At 38.2% G+C, this 16,789-nt stretch overlaps 11 non-coding genes across 11 annotated transcripts; 8 read left to right on the top strand and 3 right to left on the bottom strand.

Annotated features, from left to right (window-relative positions):
* The first annotated feature begins 5,476 nt into the window (after nt 1-5,476).
* TRNAS-UGA (transfer RNA serine (anticodon UGA)) lies at nt 5,477-5,558 on the top strand. The gene has a single exon. It is a non-coding gene; the product is annotated as a tRNA-Ser (tRNA).
* Nucleotides 5,559-6,839: 1,281 nt separating this feature from the next.
* TRNAT-AGU (transfer RNA threonine (anticodon AGU)) lies at nt 6,840-6,913 on the bottom strand. Its single transcript has one exon. It is a non-coding gene; the product is annotated as a tRNA-Thr (tRNA).
* A 123-nt stretch (nt 6,914-7,036) lies between these two features.
* Nucleotides 7,037-7,118, top strand: TRNAS-UGA (transfer RNA serine (anticodon UGA)). The gene has a single exon. It is a non-coding gene; the product is annotated as a tRNA-Ser (tRNA).
* A 1,282-nt stretch (nt 7,119-8,400) lies between these two features.
* Nucleotides 8,401-8,474, bottom strand: TRNAT-AGU (transfer RNA threonine (anticodon AGU)). Its single transcript has one exon. It is a non-coding gene; the product is annotated as a tRNA-Thr (tRNA).
* A 123-nt stretch (nt 8,475-8,597) lies between these two features.
* Nucleotides 8,598-8,679, top strand: TRNAS-UGA (transfer RNA serine (anticodon UGA)). Its single transcript has one exon. It is a non-coding gene; the product is annotated as a tRNA-Ser (tRNA).
* A 1,282-nt stretch (nt 8,680-9,961) lies between these two features.
* On the bottom strand, nt 9,962-10,035 carry TRNAT-GGU (transfer RNA threonine (anticodon GGU)). The gene has a single exon. It is a non-coding gene; the product is annotated as a tRNA-Thr (tRNA).
* A 122-nt stretch (nt 10,036-10,157) lies between these two features.
* Nucleotides 10,158-10,239, top strand: TRNAS-CGA (transfer RNA serine (anticodon CGA)). Its single transcript has one exon. It is a non-coding gene; the product is annotated as a tRNA-Ser (tRNA).
* Nucleotides 10,240-11,717: 1,478 nt separating this feature from the next.
* Nucleotides 11,718-11,799, top strand: TRNAS-CGA (transfer RNA serine (anticodon CGA)). The gene has a single exon. It is a non-coding gene; the product is annotated as a tRNA-Ser (tRNA).
* Nucleotides 11,800-13,278: 1,479 nt separating this feature from the next.
* TRNAS-CGA (transfer RNA serine (anticodon CGA)) lies at nt 13,279-13,360 on the top strand. Its single transcript has one exon. It is a non-coding gene; the product is annotated as a tRNA-Ser (tRNA).
* A 1,479-nt stretch (nt 13,361-14,839) lies between these two features.
* Nucleotides 14,840-14,921, top strand: TRNAS-UGA (transfer RNA serine (anticodon UGA)). The gene has a single exon. It is a non-coding gene; the product is annotated as a tRNA-Ser (tRNA).
* Nucleotides 14,922-16,400: 1,479 nt separating this feature from the next.
* TRNAS-CGA (transfer RNA serine (anticodon CGA)) lies at nt 16,401-16,482 on the top strand. The gene has a single exon. It is a non-coding gene; the product is annotated as a tRNA-Ser (tRNA).
* Nucleotides 16,483-16,789: the final 307 nt, after the last annotated feature.

Below are 16,789 nucleotides of genomic sequence, written 5' to 3'. Positions count from 1 at the left end.
TATGAAAGAGTAGAATCCAGTCTTTCAAATGCCACCAAATCTGCTTTTTTTAGGTGGCCCACAGCCCGAGATATGGCTGTTTGAATTGATCCCCCTTCCCTGTAGCTTGAGTTTCACAATGTGTGTGAAGCAGCTTCATGCTGATAGGACAGCATCAGATGCTGAGAGTCAGCTCCACCTCAGGAGAATTGCTGCTGTTACCTCCCAGATGTCTAATAAAGGCTAAATTACATATTTAGAAAATGCTCATAACTTTGCAAATAATAAACATTTTTTTACTACAAATCACCCTGTAGTTATCAGCAGCAAAGCACCTATTAGACTAGTTAGGAGTTAGGGACCTGATAAACTGGTAACAGAGTCCCTTTAAGAGCTCTTCAAAAGTTTTTCCCACAATGGATGTTAAGCTTACTGGTCTATAATTACTTTGTATTGAACTTACTACTTATAGAATACTCAATGACATTCATGGGGTCTCTGTCACCAATGAAAAACCTGATAGATTTTTAATCGCCTATAAAGAATTTGATTCATCATATACTTTAGTTATGTAAACTTAAATAATAAACAAGTGAATAAACTAAATCAACTGATAGCAAGGCACTGCTGAGAATTGAACTCAGGATCTCCTGTTTACTAGACAGGCACTTTAACAAACTAAGCCACAGCACCAAAGCACTTTTCTTCTCACGGTGTCCTACCACACAGCTCAGTTCAGAGCAAAAGACTGATCTCATATTTTAGGCTAGCCCCTTAGGTGTAGTTGCCAGAAGTCTTAACAGTCAGGGTACATAAGTTGTGATGGCCGAGTGGTTAAGGCATTGGATTTGAAATCCAATGGGGTCTCCCTGCACAGGTTCAAGTCCTGTTCTCAACGTTCTATTTTAAGAAGAGAACTTCCAGAAACATATTAAAGTTTGTCACCTATAGAAAGAGTTATTTTAATTCCATCCTCTTTGTCACTGATTAATTACATTAATAATAGTGGTTCCAGCTGTGCCCCTGGCTTACAACTCTGAAAAGCGAGCAATATTTAGAGTATAAATCACTATAACTACAGCATCCCATTTGTCCAGACTTTTATTTTTCTCTTGATAAATACAAATCAGGTTGGTTGGACAACTTCTGCCCTTAGTAAATCTCTGCTTGCTGTCAATTATAATACTATTTTCTGTCAAATACTCCTGTATATAGTCCCTTAAATGGACTCTGTCACCAGTTTATCAATTCCCAATTTCCTAACTAGCCTAATAGGCGCTATGATGCTGATAACTACAGTGTGATTTGTTGTTTTTTGTTTTAAAAACGTTTATTTGCAAAGTTATGAGCAATTATTTATATATACTAATGTAGCTCTAATAGCCAAATAGGAGATGACTCCTTTTTACTCTGGGCAGCTAATGTTTTCTGTATGACGCTGTCCAATCAGCATACAACTTCTCCCCCTTCCCTGTCCAGCAACACAGTGTGATCATATAGTACACTGCGTCCATTCCCGACTGTGTTTTCAACAGGTGATATCTTCGGTTCTGTCACAGCTAGAACTGTGATTTTGGTGTCTTATGAAAGAGTAGAATCCAGTCTTTCAAATGCCACCAAATCTGCTTTTTTTAGGTGGCCCACAGCCCGAGATATGGCTGTTTGAATTGATCCCCCTTCCCTGTAGCTTGAGTTTCACAATGTGTGTGAAGCAGCTTCATGCTGATAGGACAGCATCAGATGCTGAGAGTCAGCTCCACCTCAGGAGAATTGCTGCTGTTACCTCCCAGATGTCTAATAAAGGCTAAATTACATATTTAGAAAATGCTCATAACTTTGCAAATAATAAACATTTTTTTACTACAAATCACCCTGTAGTTATCAGCAGCAAAGCACCTATTAGACTAGTTAGGAGTTAGGGACCTGATAAACTGGTAACAGAGTCCCTTTAAGAGCTCTTCAAAAGTTTTTCCCACAATGGATGTTAAGCTTACTGGTCTATAATTACTTTGTATTGAACTTACTACTTATAGAATACTCAATGACATTCATGGGGTCTCTGTCACCAATGAAAAACCCGATAGATTTTTAATCGCCTATAAAGAATTTGATTCATCATATACTTTAGTTATGTAAACTTAAATAATAAACAAGTGAATAAACTAAATCAACTGATAGCAAGGCACTGCTGAGAATTGAACTCAGGATCTCCTGTTTACTAGACAGGCACTTTAACAAACTAAGCCACAGCACCAAAGCACTTTTCTTCTCACGGTGTCCTACCACACAGCTCAGTTCAGAGCAAAAGACTGATCTCATATTTTAGGCTAGCCCCTTAGGTGTAGTTGCCAGAAGTCTTAACAGTCAGGGTACATAAGTTGTGATGGCCGAGTGGTTAAGGCATTGGATTTGAAATCCAATGGGGTCTCCCTGCACAGGTTCAAGTCCTGTTCTCAACGTTCTATTTTAAGAAGAGAACTTCCAGAAACATATTAAAGTTTGTCACCTATAGAAAGAGTTATTTTAATTCCATCCTCTTTGTCACTGATTAATTACATTAATAATAGTGGTTCCAGCTGTGCCCCTGGCTTACAACTCTGAAAAGCGAGCAATATTTAGAGTATAAATCACTATAACTACAGCATCCCATTTGTCCAGACTTTTATTTTTCTCTTGATAAATACAAATCAGGTTGGTTGGACAACTTCTGCCCTTAGTAAATCTCTGCTTGCTGTCAATTATAATACTATTTTCTGTCAAATACTCCTGTATATAGTCCCTTAAATGGACTCTGTCACCAGTTTATCAATTCCCAATTTCCTAACTAGCCTAATAGGCACTATGATGCTGATAACTACAGTGTGATTTGTTGTTTTTTGTTTTAAAAACGTTTATTTGCAAAGTTATGAGCATTTATTTATATATACTAATGTAGCTCTAATAGCCAAATAGGAGATGACTCCTTTTTACTCTGGGCAGCTAATGTTTTCTGTATGACGCTGTCCAATCAGCATACAACTTCTCCCCCTTCCCTGTCCAGCAACACAGTGTGATCATATAGTACACTGCGTCCATTCCCGACTGTGTTTTCAACAGGTGATATCTTCGGTTCTGTCACAGCTAGAACTGTGATTTTGGTGTCATATGAAAGAGTAGAATCCAGTCTTTCAAATGCCACCAAATCTGCTTTTTTAGGTGGCCCACAGCCCGAGATATGGCTGTTTGAATTGATCCCCCTTCCCTGTAGCTTGAGTTTCACAATGTGTGTGAAGCAGCTTCATGCTGATAGGACAGCATCAGATGCTGAGAGTCAGCTCCACCTCAGGAGAATTGCTGCTGTTACCTCCCAGATGTCTAATAAAGGCTAAATTACATATTTAGAAAATGCTCATAACTTTGCAAATAATAAACATTTTTTTACTACAAATCACCCTGTAGTTATCAGCAGCAAAGCACCTATTAGACTAGTTAGGAGTTAGGGACCTGATAAACTGGTAACAGAGTCCCTTTAAGAGCTCTTCAAAAGTTTTTCCCACAATGGATGTTAAGCTTACTGGTCTATAATTACTTTGTATTGAACTTACTACTTATAGAAAACTCAATGACATTCATGGGGTCTCTGTCACCAATGAAAAACCCGATAGATTTTTAATCGCCTATAAAGAATTTGATTCATCATATACTTTAGTTATGTAAACTTAAATAATAAACAAGTGAATAAACTAAATCAACTGATAGCAAGGCACTGCTGAGAATTGAACTCAGGATCTCCTGTTTACTAGACAGGCACTTTAACAAACTAAGCCACAGCACCAAAGCACTTTTCTTCTCACGGTGTCCTACCACACAGCTCAGTTCAGAGCAAAAGACTGATCTCATATTTTAGGCTAGCCCCTTAGGTGTAGTTGCCAGAAGTCTTAACAGTCAGGGTACATAAGTTGTGATGGCCGAGTGGTTAAGGCATTGGATTTGAAATCCAATGGGGTCTCCCTGCACAGGTTCAAGTCCTGTTCTCAACGTTCTATTTTAAGAAGAGAACTTCCAGAAACATATTAAAGTTTGTCACCTATAGAAAGAGTTATTTTAATTCCATCCTCTTTGTCACTGATTAATTACATTAATAATAGTGGTTCCAGCTGTGCCCCTGGCTTACAACTCTGAAAGCGAGCAATATTTAGAGTATAAATCACTATAACTACAGCATCCCATTTGTCCAGACTTTTATTTTTCTCTTGATAAATACAAATCAGGTTGGTTGGACAACTTCTGCCCTTAGTAAATCTCTGCTTGCTGTCAATTATAATACTATTTTCTGTCAAATACTCCTGTATATAGTCCCTTAAATGGACTCTGTCACCAGTTTATCAATTCCCAATTTCCTAACTAGCCTAATAGGCACTATGATGCTGATAACTACAGTGTGATTTGTTGTTTTTTGTTTTAAAAACGTTTATTTGCAAAGTTATGAGCATTTATTTATATATACTAATGTAGCTCTAATAGCCAAATAGGAGATGACTCCTTTTTACTCTGGGCAGCTAATGTTTTCTGTATGACGCTGTCCAATCAGCATACAACTTCTCCCCCTTCCCTGTCCAGCAACACAGTGTGATCATATAGTACACTGCGTCCATTCCCGACTGTGTTTTCAACAGGTGATATCTTCGGTTCTGTCACAGCTAGAACTGTGATTTTGGTGTCTTATGAAAGAGTAGAATCCAGTCTTTCAAATGCCACCAAATCTGCTTTTTTTAGGTGGCCCACAGCCCGAGATATGGCTGTTTGAATTGATCCCCCTTCCATGTAGCTTGAGTTTCACAATGTGTGTGAAGCAGCTTCATGCTGATAGGACAGCATCAGATGCTGAGAGACAGCTCCACCTCAGGAGAATTGCTGCTGTTACCTCCCAGAGGTCTAATAAAGGCTAAATTACATATTTAGAAAATGCTCATAACTTTGCAAATAATAAACATTTTTTTACTACAAATCACCCTGTAGTTATCAGCAGCAAAGCACCTATTAGACTAGTTAGGAGTTAGGGACCTGATAAACTGGTAACAGAGTCCCTTTAAGAGCTCTTCAAAAGTTTTTCCCACAATGGATGTTAAGCTTACTGGTCTATAATTACTTTGTATTGAACTTACTACTTATAGAATACTCAATGACATTCATGGGGTCTCTGTCACCAATGAAAAACCCGATAGATTTTTAATCGCCTATAAAGAATTTGATTCATCATATACTTTAGTTATGTAAACTTAAATAATAAACAAGTGAATAAACTAAATCAACTGATAGCAAGGCACTGCTGAGAATTGAACTCAGGATCTCCTGTTTACTAGACAGGCACTTTAACAAACTAAGCCACAGCACCAAAGCACTTTTCTTCTCACGGTGTCCTACCACACAGCTCAGTTCAGAGCAAAAGACTGATCTCATATTTTAGGCTAGCCCCTTAGGTGTAGTTGCCAGAAGTCTTAACAGTCAGGGTACATAAGTTGTGATGGCCGAGTGGTTAAGGCATTGGATTTGAAATCCAATGGGGTCTCCCTGCACAGGTTCAAGTCCTGTTCTCAACGTTCTATTTTAAGAAGAGAACTTCCAGAAACATATTAAAGTTTGTCACCTATAGAAAGAGTTATTTTAATTCCATCCTCTTTGTCACTGATTAATTACATTAATAATAGTGGTTCCAGCTGTGCCCCTGGCTTACAACTCTGAAAAGCGAGCAATATTTAGAGTATAAATCACTATAACTACAGCATCCCATTTGTCCAGACTTTTATTTTTCTCTTGATAAATACAAATCAGGTTGGTTGGACAACTTCTGCCCTTAGTAAATCTCTACTTGCTGTCAATTATAATACTATTTTCTGTCACATACTCCTGTATATAGTCCCTTAAATGGACTCTGTCACCAGTTTATCAATTCCCAATTTCCTAACTAGCCTAATAGGCGCTATGATGCTGATAACTACAGTGTGATTTGTTGTTTTTTGTTTTAAAAACGTTTATTTGCAAAGTTATGAGCATTTATTTATATATACTAATGTAGCTCTAATAGCCAAATAGGAGATGACTCCTTTTTACTCTGGGCAGCTAATGTTTTCTGTATGACGCTGTCCAATCAGCATACAACTTCTCCCCCTTCCCTGTCCAGCAACACAGTGTGATCATATAGTACACTGCGTCCATTCCCGACTGTGTTTTCAACAGGTGATATCTTCGGTTCTGTCACAGCTAGAACTGTGATTTTGGTGTCTTATGAAAGAGTAGAATCCAGTCTTTCAAATGCCACCAAATCTGCTTTTTTAGGTGGCCCACAGCCCGAGATATGGCTGTTTGAATTGATCCCCCTTCCCTGTAGCTTGAGTTTCACAAAGTGTGTGAAGCAGCTTCATGCTGATAGGACAGCATCAGATGCTGAGAGTCAGCTCCACCTCAGGAGAATTGCTGCTGTTACCTCCCAGATGTCTAATAAAGGCTAAATTACATATTTAGAAAATGCTCATAACTTTGCAAATAATAAACATTTTTTTACTACAAATCACCCTGTAGTTATCAGCAGCAAAGCACCTATTAGACTAGTTAGGAGTTAGGGACCTGATAAACTGGTAACAGAGTCCCTTTAAGAGCTCTTCAAAAGTTTTTCCCACAATGGATGTTAAGCTTACTGGTCTATAATTACTTTGTATTGAACTTACTACTTATAGAAAACTCAATGACATTCATGGGGTCTCTGTCACCAATGAAAAACCCGATAGATTTTTAATCGCCTATAAAGAATTTTATTCATCATATACTTTAGTTATGTAAACTTAAATAATAAACAAGTGAATAAACTAAAGCAACAAATAGCAAGGCACTGCTGAGATTTGAACTCAGGATCTCCTGTTTACTAGACAGGCGCTTTAACCAACTAAGCCACAGCACCAAAGCACTTTTCTTCTCACGGTGTCCTACCACACAGCTCAGTTCAGAGCAAAAGACTGATCTCATATTTTAGGCTAGCCCCTTAGGTGTAGTTGCCAGAAGTCTTAACAGTCAGGGTACATAAGTTGTGATGGCCGAGTGGTTAAGGCGTTGGATTTGAAATCCAATGGGGTCTCCCTGCACAGGTTCAAGTCCTGTTCACAACGTTCTATTTTAAGAAGAGAACTTCCAGAAACATATTAAAGTTTGTCACCTATAGAAATAGTTATTTTAATTCCATCCTCTTTGTCACTGATTAATTACATTAATAACAGTGGTTCCAGCTGTGCCCCTGGCTTACAACTCTGAAAAGCGAGCAATATTTAGAGTATAAATCACTATAACTACAGCATCCCATTTGTCCAGACTTTTATTTTTCTCTTGATAAATACAAATCAGGTTGGTTGGACAACTTCTGCCCTTAGTAAATCTCTGCTTGCTGTCAATTATAATACTATTTTCTGTCAAATACTCCTGTATATAGTCCCTTAAATGGACTCTGTCACCAGTTTATCAATTCCCAATTTCCTAACTAGCCTAATAGGCGCTATGATGCTGATAACTACAGTGTGATTTGTTGTTTTTTGTTTTAAAAACGTTTATTTGCAAAGTTATGAGCATTTATTTATATATACTAATGTAGCTCTAATAGCCAAATAGGAGATGACTCCTTTTTACTCTGGGCAGCTAATGTTTTCTGTATGACGCTGTCCAATCAGCATACAACTTCTCCCCCTTCCCTGTCCAGCAACACAGTGTGATCATATAGTACACTGCGTCCATTCCCGACTGTGTTTTCAACAGGTGATATCTTCGGTTCTGTCACAGCTAGAACTGTGATTTTGGTGTCTTATGAAAGAGTAGAATCCAGTCTTTCAAATGCCACCAAATCTGCTTTTTTTAGGTGGCCCACAGCCCGAGATATGGCTGTTTGAATTGATCCCCCTTCCCTGTAGCTTGAGTTTCACAAAGTGTGTGAAGCAGCTTCATGCTGATAGGACAGCATCAGATGCTGAGAGTCAGCTCCACCTCAGGAGAATTGCTGCTGTTACCTCCCAGATGTCTAATAAAGGCTAAATTACATATTTAGAAAATGCTCATAACTTTGCAAATAATAAACATTTTTTTACTACAAATCACCCTGTAGTTATCAGCAGCAAAGCACCTATTAGACTAGTTAGGAGTTAGGGACCTGATAAACTGGTAACAGAGTCCCTTTAAGAGCTCTTCAAAAGTTTTTCCCACAATGGATGTTAAGCTTACTGGTCTATAATTACTTTGTATTGAACTTACTACTTATAGAAAACTCAATGACATTCATGGGGTCTCTGTCACCAATGAAAAACCCGATCGATTTTTAATCGCCTATAAAGAATTTTATTCATCATATACTTTAGTTATGTAAACTTAAATAATAAACAAGTGAATAAACTAAAGCAACAAATAGCAAGGCACTGCTGAGATTTGAACTCAGGATCTCCTGTTTACTAGACAGGCGCTTTAACCAACTAAGCCACAGCACCAAAGCACTTTTCTTCTCACGGTGTCCTACCACACAGCTCAGTTCAGAGCAAAAGACTGATCTCATATTTTAGGCTAGCCCCTTAGGTGTAGTTGCCAGAAGTCTTAACAGTCAGGGTAAATAAGTTGTGATGGCCGAGTGGTTAAGGCGTTGGATTTGAAATCCAATGGGGTCTCCCTGCACAGGTTCAAGTCCTGTTCACAACGTTCTATTTTAAGAAGAGAACTTCCAGAAACATATTAAAGTTTGTCACCTATAGAAAGAGTTATTTTAATTCCATCCTCTTTGTCACTGATTAATTACATTAATAACAGTGGTTCCAGCTGTGCCCCTGGCTTACAACTCTGAAAAGCGAGCAATATTTAGAGTATAAATCACTATAACTACAGCATCCCATTTGTCCAGACTTTTATTTTTCTCTTGATAAATACAAATCAGGTTGGTTGGACAACTTCTGCCCTTAGTAAATCTCTGCTTGCTGTCAATTATAATACTATTTTCTGTCAAATACTCCTGTATATAGTCCCTTAAATGGACTCTGTCACCAGTTTATCAATTCCCAATTTCCTAACTAGCCTAATAGGCGCTATGATGCTGATAACTACAGTGTGATTTGTTGTTTTTTGTTTTAAAAACGTTTATTTGCAAAGTTATGAGCATTTATTTATATATACTAATGTAGCTCTAATAGCCAAATAGGAGATGACTCCTTTTTACTCTGGGCAGCTAATGTTTTCTGTATGACGCTGTCCAATCAGCATACAACTTCTCCCCCTTCCCTGTCCAGCAACACAGTGTGATCATATAGTACACTGCGTCCATTCCCGACTGTGTTTTCAACAGGTGATATCTTCGGTTCTGTCACAGCTAGAACTGTGATTTTGGTGTCTTATGAAAGAGTAGAATCCAGTCTTTCAAATGCCACCAAATCTGCTTTTTTTAGGTGGCCCACAGCCCGAGATATGGCTGTTTGAATTGATCCCCCTTCCCTGTAGCTTGAGTTTCACAAAGTGTGTGAAGCAGCTTCATGCTGATAGGACAGCATCAGATGCTGAGAGTCAGCTCCACCTCAGGAGAATTGCTGCTGTTACCTCCCAGATGTCTAATAAAGGCTAAATTACATATTTAGAAAATGCTCATAACTTTGCAAATAATAAACATTTTTTTACTACAAATCACCCTGTAGTTATCAGCAGCAAAGCACCTATTAGACTAGTTAGGAGTTAGGGACCTGATAAACTGGTAACAGAGTCCCTTTAAGAGCTCTTCAAAAGTTTTTCCCACAATGGATGTTAAGCTTACTGGTCTATAATTACTTTGTATTGAACTTACTACTTATAGAAAACTCAATGACATTCATGGGGTCTCTGTCACCAATGAAAAACCCGATAGATTTTTAATCGCCTATAAAGAATTTGATTCATCATATACTTTAGTTATGTAAACTTAAATAATAAACAAGTGAATAAACTAAAGAAACTGATAGCAAGGCACTGCTGAGAATTGAACTCAGGATCTCCTGTTTACCAGACAGGCACTTTAACCAACTAAGCCACAGCACCAAAGCACTTTCTTCTCACGGTGTCCTACCACACAGCTCAGTTCAGAGCAAAAGACTGATCTCATATTTTAGGCTAGCCCCTTAGGTGTAGTTGCCAGAAGTCTTAACAGTCAGGGTACATAAGTTGTGATGGCCGAGTGGTTAAGGCGTTGGATTCGAAATCCAATGGGGTCTCCCTGCACAGGTTCAAGTCCTGTTCACAACGTTCTATTTTAAGAAGAGAACTTCCAGAAACATATTAAAGTTTGTCACCTATAGAAAGAGTTATTTTAATTCCATCCTCTTTGACACTGATTAATTACATTAATAATAGTGGTTCCAGCTGTGCCCCTGGCTTACAACTCTGAAAAGCGAGCAATATTTAGAGTATAAATCACTATAACTACAGCATCCCATTTGTCCAGACTTTTATTTTTCTCTTGATAAATACAAATCAGGTTGGTTGGACAACTTCTGCCCTTAGTAAATCTCTGCTTGCTGTCAATTATAATACTATTTTCAGTCAAATACTCCTGTATATAGTCCCTTAAATGGACTCTGTCACCAGTTTATCAATTCCCAATTTCCTAACTAGCCTAATAGGCGCTATGATGCTGATAACTACAGTGTGATTTGTTGTTTTTTGTTTTAAAAACGTTTATTTGCAAAGTTATGAGCATTTATTTATATATACTAATGTAGCTCTAATAGCCAAATAGGAGATGACTCCTTTTTACTCTGGGCAGCTAATGTTTTCTGTATGACGCTGTCCAATCAGCATACAACTTCTCCCCCTTCCCTGTCCAGCAACACAGTGTGATCATATAGTACACTGCGTCCATTCCCGACTGTGTTTTCAACAGGTGATATCTTCGGTTCTGTCACAGCTAGAACTGTGATTTTGGTGTCTTATGAAAGAGTAGAATCCAGTCTTTCAAATGCCACCAAATCTGCTTTTTTAGGTGGCCCACAGCCCGAGATATGGCTGTTTGAATTGATCCCCCTTCCCTGTAGCTTGAGTTTCACAATGTGTGTGAAGCAGCTTCATGCTGATAGGACAGCATCAGATGCTGAGAGTCAGCTCCACCTCAGGAGAATTGCTGCTGTTACCTCCCAGATGTCTAATAAAGGCTAAATTACATATTTAGAAAATGCTCATAACTTTGCAAATAATAAACATTTTTTTACTACAAATCACCCTGTAGTTATCAGCAGCAAAGCACCTATTAGACTAGTTAGGAGTTAGGGACCTGATAAACTGGTAACAGAGTCCCTTTAAGAGCTCTTCAAAAGTTTTTCCCACAATGGATGTTAAGCTTACTGGTCTATAATTACTTTGTATTGAACTTACTACTTATAGAAAACTCAATGACATTCATGGGGTCTCTGTCACCAATGAAAATCCCGATAGATTTTTAATCGCCTATAAAGAATTTGATTCATCATATACTTTCGTTATGTAAACTTAAATAATAAACAAGTGAATAAACTAAAGCAACTGATAGCAAGGCACTGCTGAGAATTGAACTTAGGATCTCCTGTTTACTAGACAGGCACTTTAACCAACTAAGCCACAGCACCAAAGCACTTTTCTTCTCACGGTGTCCTACCACACAGCTCAGTTCAGAGCAAAAGACTGATCTCAAATTTTAGGCTAGCCCCTTAGGTGTAGTTGCCAGAAGTCTTAACAGTCAGGGTACATAAGTTGTGATGGCCGAGTGGTTAAGGCGTTGGATTCGAAATCCAATGGGGTCTCCCTGCACAGGTTCAAGTCCTGTTCACAACGTTCTATTTTAAGAAGAGAACTTCCAGAAACATATTAAAGTTTGTCACCTATAGAAAGAGTTATTTTAATTCCATCCTCTTTGTCACTGATTAATTACATTAATAATAGTGGTTCCAGCTGTGCCCCTGGCTTACAACTCTGAAAAGCGAGCAATATTTAGAGTATAAATCACTATAACTACAGCATCCCATTTGTCCAGACTTTTATTTTTCTCTTGATAAATACAAATCAGGTTGGTTGGACAACTTCTGCCCTTAGTAAATCTCTGCTTGCTGTCAATTATAATACTATTTTCTGTCAAATACTCCTGTATATAGTCCCTTAAATGGACTCTGTCACCAGTTTATCAATTCCCAATTTCCTAACTAGCCTAATAGGCGCTATGATGCTGATAACTACAGTGTGATTTGTTGTTTTTTGTTTTAAAAACGTTTATTTGCAAAGTTATGAGCATTTATTTATATATACTAATGTAGCTCTAATAGCCAAATAGGAGATGACTCCTTTTTACTCTGGGCAGCTAATGTTTTCTGTATGACGCTGTCCAATCAGCATACAACTTCTCCCCCTTCCCTGTCCAGCAACACAGTGTGATCATATAGTACACTGCGTCCATTCCCGACTGTGTTTTCAACAGGTGATATCTTCGGTTCTGTCACAGCTAGAACTGTGATTTTGGTGTCTTATGAAAGAGTAGAATCCAGTCTTTCAAATGCCACCAAATCTGCTTTTTTAGGTGGCCCACAGCCCGAGATATGGCTGTTTGAATTGATCCCCCTTCCCTGTAGCTTGAGTTTCACAATGTGTGTGAAGCAGCTTCATGCTGATAGGACAGCATCAGATGCTGAGAGTCAGCTCCACCTCAGGAGAATTGCTGCTGTTACCTCCCAGATGTCTAATAAAGGCTAAATTACATATTTAGAAAATGCTCATAACTTTGCAAATAATAAACATTTTTTTTACTACAAATCACCCTGTAGTTATCAGCAGCAAAGCACCTATTAGACTAGTTAGGAGTTAGGGACCTGATAAACTGGTAACAGAGTCCCTTTAAGAGCTCTTCAAAAGTTTTTCCCACAATGGATGTTAAGCTTACTGGTCTATAATTACTTTGTATTGAACTTACTACTTATAGAAAACTCAATGACATTCATGGGGTCTCTGTCACCAATGAAAAACCCGATAGATTTTTAATCGCCTATAAAGAATTTGATTCATCATATACTTTCGTTATGTAAACTTAAATAATAAACAAGTGAATAAACTAAAGCAACTGACAGCAAGGCACTGCTGAGAATTGAACTCAGGATCTCCTGTTTACTAGACAGGCACTTTAACCAACTAAGCCACAGCACCAAAGCACTTTTCTTCTCACGGTGTCCTACCACACAGCTCAGTTCAGAGCAAAAGACTGATCTCAAATTTTAGGCTAGCCCCTTAGGTGTAGTTGCCAGAAGTCTTAACAGTCAGGGTACATAAGTTGTGATGGCCGAGTGGTTAAGGCGTTGGATTCGAAATCCAATGGGGTCTCCCTGCACAGGTTCAAGTCCTGTTCACAACGTTCTATTTTAAGAAGAGAACTTCCAGAAACATATTAAAGTTTGTCACCTATAGAAAGAGTTATTTTAATTCCATCCTCTTTGTCACTGATTAATTACATTAATAATAGTGGTTCCAGCTGTGCCCCTGGCTTACAACTCTGAAAAGCGAGCAATATTTAGAGTATAAATCACTATAACTACAGCATCCCATTTGTCCAGACTTTTATTTTTCTCTTGATAAATACAAATCAGGTTGGTTGGACAACTTCTGCCCTTAGTAAATCTCTGCTTGCTGTCAATTATAATACTATTTTCTGTCAAATACTCCTGTATATAGTCCCTTAAATGGACTCTGTCACCAGTTTATCAATTCCCAATTTCCTAACTAGCCTAATAGGCGCTATGATGCTGATAACTACAGTGTGATTTGTTGTTTTTTGTTTTAAAAACGTTTATTTGCAAAGTTATGAGCATTTATTTATATATACTAATGTAGCTCTAATAGCCAAATAGGAGATGACTCCTTTTTACTCTGGGCAGCTAATGTTTTCTGTATGACGCTGTCCAATCAGCATACAACTTCTCCCCCTTCCCTGTCCAGCAACACAGTGTGATCATATAGTACACTGCGTCCATTCCCGACTGTGTTTTCAACAGGTGATATCTTCGGTTCTGTCACAGCTAGAACTGTGATTTTGGTGTCTTATGAAAGAGTAGAATCCAGTCTTTCAAATGCCACCAAATCTGCTTTTTTAGGTGGCCCACAGCCCGAGATATGGCTGTTTGAATTGATCCCCCTTCCCTGTAGCTTGAGTTTCACAATGTGTGTGAAGCAGCTTCATGCTGATAGGACAGCATCAGATGCTGAGAGTCAGCTCCACCTCAGGAGAATTGCTGCTGTTACCTCCCAGATGTCTAATAAAGGCTAAATTACATATTTAGAAAATGCTCATAACTTTGCAAATAATAAACATTTTTTTTACTACAAATCACCCTGTAGTTATCAGCAGCAAAGCACCTATTAGACTAGTTAGGAGTTAGGGACCTGATAAACTGGTAACAGAGTCCCTTTAAGAGCTCTTCAAAAGTTTTTCCCACAATGGATGTTAAGCTTACTGGTCTATAATTACTTTGTATTGAACTTACTACTTATAGAAAACTCAATGACATTCATGGGGTCTCTGTCACCAATGAAAAACCCGATAGATTTTTAATCGCCTATAAAGAATTTGATTCATCATATACTTTCGTTATGTAAACTTAAATAATAAACAAGTGAATAAACTAAAGCAACTGACAGCAAGGCACTGCTGAGAATTGAACTCAGGATCTCCTGTTTACTAGACAGGCACTTTAACCAACTAAGCCACAGCACCAAAGCACTTTTCTTCTCACGGTGTCCTACCACACAGCTCAGTTCAGAGCAAAAGACTGATCTCAAATTTTAGGCTAGCCCCTTAGGTGTAGTTGCCAGAAGTCTTAACAGTCAGGGTACATAAGTTGTGATGGCCGAGTGGTTAAGGCGTTGGATTTGAAATCCAATGGGGTCTCCCTGCACAGGTTCAAGTCCTGTTCACAACGTTCTATTTTAAGAAGAGAACTTCCAGAAACATATTAAAGTTTGTCACCTATAGAAAGAGTTATTTTAATTCCATCCTCTTTGTCACTGATTAATTACATTAATAATAGTGGTTCCAGCTGTGCCCCTGGCTTACAACTCTGAAAAGCGAGCAATATTTAGAGTATAAATCACTATAACTACAGCATCCCATTTGTCCAGACTTTTATTTTTCTCTTGATAAATACAAATCAGGTTGGTTGGACAACTTCTGCCCTTAGTAAATCTCTGCTTGCTGTCAATTATAATACTATTTTCTGTCAAATACTCCTGTATATAGTCCCTTAAATGGACTCTGTCACCAGTTTATCAATTCCCAATTTCCTAACTAGCCTAATAGGCGCTATGATGCTGATAACTACAGTGTGATTTGTTGTTTTTTGTTTTAAAAACGTTTATTTGCAAAGTTATGAGCATTTATTTATATATACTAATGTAGCTCTAATAGCCAAATAGGAGATGACTCCTTTTTACTCTGGGCAGCTAATGTTTTCTGTATGACGCTGTCCAATCAGCATACAACTTCTCCCACTTCCCTGTCCAGCAACACAGTGTGATCATATAGTACACTGCGTCCATTCCCGACTGTGTTTTCAACAGGTGATATCTTCGGTTCTGTCACAGCTAGAACTGTGATTTTGGTGTCTTATGAAAGAGTAGAATCCAGTCTTTCAAATGCCACCAAATCTGCTTTTTTAGGTGGCCCACAGCCCGAGATATGGCTGTTTGAATTGATCCCCCTTCCCTGTAGCTTGAGTTTCACAATGTGTGTGAAGCAGCTTCATGCTGATAGGACAGCATCAGATGCTGAGAGTCAGCTCCACCTCAGGAGAATTGCTGCTGTTACCTCCCAGATGTCTAATAAAGGCTAAATTACATATTTAGAAAATGCTCATAACTTTGCAAATAATAAACATTTTTTTTACTACAAATCACCCTGTAGTTATCAGCAGCAAAGCACCTATTAGACTAGTTAGGAGTTAGGGACCTGATAAACTGGTAACAGAGTCCCTTTAAGAGCTCTTCAAAAGTTTTTCCCACAATGGATGTTAAGCTTACTGGTCTATAATTACTTTGTATTGAACTTACTACTTATAGAAAACTCAATGACATTCATGGGGTCTCTGTCACCAATGAAAAACCCGATAGATTTTTAATCGCCTATAAAGAATTTGATTCATCATATACTTTCGTTATGTAAACTTAAATAATAAACAAGTGAATAAACTAAAGCAACTGACAGCAAGGCACTGCTGAGAATTGAACTCAGGATCTCCTGTTTACTAGACAGGCACTTTAACCAACTAAGCCACAGCACCAAAGCACTTTTCTTCTCACGGTGTCCTACCACACAGCTCAGTTCAGAGCAAAAGACTGATCTCAAATTTTAGGCTAGCCCCTTAGGTGTAGTTGCCAGAAGTCTTAACAGTCAGGGTACATAAGTTGTGATGGCCGAGTGGTTAAGGCGTTGGATTCGAAATCCAATGGGGTCTCCCTGCACAGGTTCAAGTCCTGTTCACAACGTTCTATTTTAAGAAGAGAACTTCCAGAAACATATTAAAGTTTGTCACCTATAGAAAGAGTTATTTTAATTCCATCCTCTTTGTCACTGATTAATTACATTAATAATAGTGGTTCCAGCTGTGCCCCTGGCTTACAACTCTGAAAAGCGAGCAATATTTAGAGTATAAATCACTATAACTACAGCATCCCATTTGTCCAGACTTTTATTTTTCTCTTGATAAATACAAATCAGGTTGGTTGGACAACTTCTGCCCTTAGTAAATCTCTGCTTGCTGTCAATTGTAATACTATTTTCTGTCAAATACTC

The sequence above is a fragment of the Rhinoderma darwinii genome (assembly GCF_050947455.1).
Source record: "Rhinoderma darwinii isolate aRhiDar2 chromosome 3 unlocalized genomic scaffold, aRhiDar2.hap1 SUPER_3_unloc_13, whole genome shotgun sequence".
NCBI classification, from domain to species: domain Eukaryota; kingdom Metazoa; phylum Chordata; class Amphibia; order Anura; family Rhinodermatidae; genus Rhinoderma; species Rhinoderma darwinii.
Note: the sequence above shows the minus strand (reverse complement) of the source record. Positions and strands in the feature narration are given on the sequence as shown.